Raw genomic sequence first — 6,000 nt, 5'->3', positions numbered from 1 at the left:
TGTCATTATCTATGCATAGCCACTATAATAACCCTACCTACATCTACATAATTACCACAATTACCTCGCCTATCGTGCCCCCCCGCACATTGACACATTGACTCTGTTTACTGCTGATCTTTAAATATTTGTTACTCTTATCTCTTACTTTTTTAGGGATTTTATAAAAATCGCATTGTTGATTAAGGGTTTGTAAGTAAGCATTTCACTGTAAGGTCTACCTGTTGTAAGATACCTGTTGTATTCGGCGCATGTGACAAATTAAGTTTGATTTGATTTGTATGGGCATACGCATATTTTTGTCAGTATCTGAAAGACCATCTATTTGCCTGAATCTGTTAGGAATGATCTGTTGTTCTGTGACATGCAGTCATTCTAAAAGAAGAAGGTTGGTGTTTTTGTACTGGGTCCTTAGCCTACAGGGACATCTGACACATTCATTTATTTCCTCGTAGCCAGGGCAAGACACAGGTGTATAGAAAAGGGGGGGAGCAGAGAACATTCAGGTCTGTCTTTCACTCTTCTCTTGTCATTTTCTCTTTTTAGGGCATCTTTACGCTACACTACTTTACGGCACATACTAGTCCCAGGACATGTGTTATTATTATATTATAAATATTCAGTTTTCTTACTCTGTCTTCTCTTCTTACTCTCTTCTCTTGTCTTCTTCTTTATTAGCCTACTTTTTGGCTTCTCTTTTTCTGTTCTATTCCCTTTTCTCTGTGGACCGATTACTATACATATAGATTCCCTGTCCATCACTGGAGATTATAATCAGTGAATTATCAATGGCAGAGACAGTGTGGATGTCAACAGATCCACACACACATTGATCAGTGTATCAATTTACACCTAGCTTAAATACCTTCACAAACCCTAGCCTGGGCAATCTTCCCACCTAAATAACTGACAGATCTTGGGGAAATATATTGTATTTGTCATTGGGTGTGCAGCTGCTCAGTTGGGATACAGTGGGGCAAAAAAAGTATTTAGTCTGCCACCAATTGTGCAAATTCTCCCACTTAAAAAGATGAGAGAGGCCTGTAATTTTCATCATAGGCACTCTTCAAATATGACAGACAAAATGAGAGAAAAAAAATCCAGAAAATCACATTGTAGGATTATTTATGAATTTATTTGCAAATTATGGTGGAAAATAAGTATTTGGTCACCTATAAACAAGCAAGATTTCTGGCTCTCACAGACCTGTAACTTCTTCTTTAAGAAGCTCCTCTGTCCTCCACTCATTACCTGTATTAATGGCACCTGTTTGAACTTGTTATCAGTATAAAAGACACCTGTCCACAACCTCAAACAGTCACACTCCAAACTCCACTATGGCACTACTTTCTTGAATAAGTTCCTCCATTTCTTTTTGTTTTTCCTCTAACTTATTATGTGCCTCTATGGTACAGTTTTTATTTCTTACTAACTGTACTGTTAGTCCTTCAATTTCCTTTGTTAATTTGGACTCTTTTGATTGCTTTTGTTTTATAGATGAGTACTGAATTGCATGGCCTCTAAAGACACATTTAAAAGTTTCCCATACAATAAGGGGATCTATGTTAAGTCAGAAAAGTCAGTTATAAATTCTTCTGTCCTAACTGTAAACAAGTTATCATCCAGGAGGCTTTGATTAAATTTCCAATATCCTCGCCCACGTGGAAATCCTGTAAGAGTAATATATATGCCAATTATGTGATGATCCGGCCACATTCTGACCCCTATCAACACTTTTTAAACTTTTGGTGCCAGAGAGAATGACATAGGAAAGTAATCAAGATGACTAGCTTGATTAAGCCTCCGCCATGTATATCTCACTAGGTCAGGGTATTTTTATCCTCCATATATTTCACCCCCCCAGTCCTTTTTCCACAAAACGTCATCTAAAAATGTTGAATGAGTTTCCTGTAGACAATAGATACTATATTTCTTCTGTTTTAGCCAGGTAAATACTGATAAACTTTTCTTATTATCTGCTAAGCCATAACAATTATAACTGACTATACTTAATTCACCACTTACCATAATGAGACACGTTTCAAATCTATTTATCGAAATCTATGTTTGAAAACGAGCCATTAAAAAGTAACATGATGATTGAGTGTCTGTATACTGTAGCTGTAGCATGATATTTGCATTGCTACTAAGTGAACCTCCAATTGGTCCCCACTATTCCTCCCGCTAAAAGCCCTCCTCATACCGAGTTGGGTTGTCATCCCAATGCCCGGCAGACCACCCCCGGCACCCCGGATCCCATAGCCCTGGAGAGACCAGGATCCATCCCTCGAAAAGAGCACACTGTGCCACCCACAGAACAGAAGCATATCAATTGCCAAATGCATTTCCATCGCCCTCACCTCAATTTGTATAATATATATTCATTCAAATATATATATATAAAATCCTGTTTATCTTATTTTCCATAATTAGCTATTAATATTTGTCGTAATGTAGGCAATTTATGCAAATGACTTTTACCTCTTATGAGTCTCGCTATTACCAAAATTACATTATGGCAAGCAATTATTATATTAGCAAACAATTATTGTTAATCATCCTATATTGTCCCTAACATCTTTTACTCACCTCCCAACAGTTGTGGGATACACACAGACTCATACAAACTCATACACACTCATACACACTCATACACACTCAACCCCTTTCCCCCCACAACAACCGAAGACTCACATTCTCAACAGTTGCACCTTCCCAGAGCCCAATTCAAGAAAGGTCTTGATTTACAAATGCATATACAGTTGCAGCTGTATGAGAAGGCCTGCAAAACTGTGCAAAGAAAATGGGCAGAAATGGGGAGATTTAATTAAACATTGTCACGTCCTAGATAATGGAGGTCAGATGTACCCCCTTCCCCTGAAACACCCACAACATGGTCCCCCTTATTGACCATATTCCCAAGCATCTCCATGCTGTCAGATTTTGTGCCTCCAGGGCCACAATAATATGCCCCCTCTCTGAATGTCTGAGTGTGACCCCCTCCCCATGGGTTACTGCAGCTGGTGTTGCCAGCACTGCCACTGCCTGGGTGGGGGAACCCCACCGGAATCTCCACCGGCTAGGTACAAGGTCGTCAAGGTTCTCATTAGCAGCTTTGAGAATTTCCTTGTATATTATGATCTCCCTTCAGGGGGCTTTGGCTTTGCAGGACCAATCCTGCCATGCAGGCTCAGAATCTTGAGGGGGCGGTGCTGCTCTTGGTCTCTGACCATCATTTGGCTGCATACAGGCCGCTTACAGCAGGCCCATAAAACAGTTAGGGACTTCTCCTTAGTATCTGGGTCATTCAGGTGGGTGTCTGGGGTATAGGGTTGTGGACTGTTCCATCAATATAGGATCATAAATAAATAGATGAGATGTATCATTTATTTAAAAAATGTAGATCCATGATAGGACAATAAATAAATGATATGTATAATTTATTTTAAAATGCTGTACCACCATGATAGGACAATACATAAATAAATGAATACATAAGATGTATAATTCATTATAAAATGTATATCCCTCGTATCAACAACATTGAACGCTCTCTCACAACCCCTGCTCACAGCAATACATTGGTTCTGGGATATGCAACCATTTCCTTTCTCACTCAACTCCACACTTTGCCAAACACTTTCCCAAACACACACCACACCATCCATCCACACCTACTTTGCCTTCTGTTTACTGAGTTTTTATCTCCACCATGTTGAATTAGTGCTTTTGTCTTCCAATTAGTTATATTTGAAGATAGATAGAAAAGCTATATTTTTGTTGTATTATTACAATCCATAACCAGGCTTGAATTGGGTGTTTCCTTATTTGCCTCCTCTACGACAACTTTTAAAATTTTTAAATAGCGTAGTCTTTCTGTCTCTGAACAGCTGGTTATCAATATACAGTTTATCGACGACGAGACCTACGTGTTTCCCTTTCAATATATTTTCCTTGAAAATGAGATACAGAACTTTAAGCCGTTCTGCAATTTCCTTCGGGAACTGGTCATTCATGACAATTTTCGTGCCATCAAGTCTTTTATCCAAGCTTTAAACCATTGTCTTAACTTTAAAGAAAGCACATTTGGCAACGATTGGGTATTCATACCTCTGCCATGTCTGTCCGAAGCGGTGTTCACATTCGAGTTCAGGAACTTCTCCTTCTTTCTCTTGGATACCTGTAAGTAGCAGATTCTCTCTCATGGATCTAGTCTGTATGTCAAGTAAGGATTCTCTCAGAACGATGTTTTCCTTTTCAGTTCATAAAACCTCGGTTTCCATCTTTTTGACTGTCCCTTTAGCTTGTTTGAGTCTTTCTCCAATGTCGCAGCTTTTTCGACACTCATTACGAGGCTTGAATTCAACTCTTTTATATCCTTACTGACCTCTTTGGGATAGGCGTGCCACTAGCGGGACAGCTCGACAACATCCGGTGAAATTGCAGAGCGCCAAATTCAAATGAAATTACTATAAATATTTTACTTTCATAAAATCACAGTGTAATACATCAAAATTAATCTTAGCTTGTTGTTAATCCTGCCGCCGTGTCAGATTTCAAAAAGCCTTAATGGTGAAAGCAAACCATGCGATTATCTAAGGACAGCGCCCCGCGTACCAACACATATTTCAACCAGGCATGTGCGACACGAAAGTCAAATAGCGACGTAAAAATGCCTTACCTTTGATGATCTTCTTCTGTTGGCACTCCAAAAGGTCCCAGTTACATCACAAATTGTCCTTTTGTTCAATAATGTCCTTCTTTATATCCATAAAAACTCCGTTTAGAAGTTTAAAAACTCGCTGCAGTCAATAATCCACTCAGTTTCCCTCCATCAAAATGCATACAAAATGAATCCCAAACATTACTAATAAACTTCTCCAAACAAGTCAAACAACGTTTATAATCAAACCTTAGGTATCCTAATACGCAAATAAACAATCAAATTTAAGACAGAGAATAGTATGTTCATTACCGGAGATAAATAAGAAAGAACTACCTTTCCTCCACACGCTTGAAAACACTACAGCCGAAATGGGAGCCACCTAGAAAACTACAATTGCTGGGTAATTTTTCCAAAAATCAGCCTGAAACTCTTTCTAAAGACTGTTGACATCTAGTGGAAGCCCTAGGAACAGCAATTTGGGAGGACTTTGGCTTATAATTATAGTACTAGCCATTGAAAACAGTGGTAAGCTTGTGGCAAAATCCTGCACGGAGCCTTCACCGTGCGCTGCCACTTTAAGAGAGCATCAGCAGTAAGGAAGGAGGAAATAAAGACAGCTTTTTCAGCTCTTTGGGGAGGAGCTCTTGGTTGGCGCAACAGTTTGATTGTGTGTGCTATGCTGCAGAAGTTTGGTTAATTTTCAGCATGTGTAGTTTATAAAGTATTTAACTCAATCATCGGTGTGACAGTTCTAGGTCGTGGTTGTTATCGTTTGGGACCGCGCCGGTTATGGATTGCATGGATTAGTAGCAACATTGTGAAGCTTTGACATACAAACCAACAAACCAGAAGAAGACCACAGCTAAATCTCTCTTGTTCTCTCTCTCTCGCTTTCTCTTCCCACTATTGTTCCAGTGCTTTACCCTGTAACCAGACTTTCTATTTTTCAAATGCACTTCCCATTGAAGTTCATTAGAGCTGGACTATTATTGCCCTGCCAGAAGTATTTGGGTGGGCATTTTAGTTAAAAGTGAGGTTGCTGTAAGTTGTGTATTGTTATTTGAACTGTATTGAGGTGGGGTGACCTAATGACATGTGGCCGAGAAGATTGTAGGACATTTTTAAAGCCTTTGTGTCTAAGAACCCCCCCCACATTCATACCCTCTGCACTCATCCACTGGAAGATAATACAGATTACTGCAAATCCTCTGTTGATGACTGGGTTCTTTCTTGTATGAAGTTGCTGTTCAATTGCTCTGCCATTTATTATTATTATTGTATGAGTTATTCTGGGTGGGGTTACCCCTGTGCTGTGATGTGGGTTTTATAGGGTG

Source organism: Oncorhynchus kisutch, linkage group LG17 (genome assembly GCF_002021735.2).
Source record: "Oncorhynchus kisutch isolate 150728-3 linkage group LG17, Okis_V2, whole genome shotgun sequence".
NCBI classification, from domain to species: domain Eukaryota; kingdom Metazoa; phylum Chordata; class Actinopteri; order Salmoniformes; family Salmonidae; genus Oncorhynchus; species Oncorhynchus kisutch.
The sequence above is the reverse complement of the archived record's forward strand: the minus strand, read 5'-3'. Positions refer to the sequence as shown.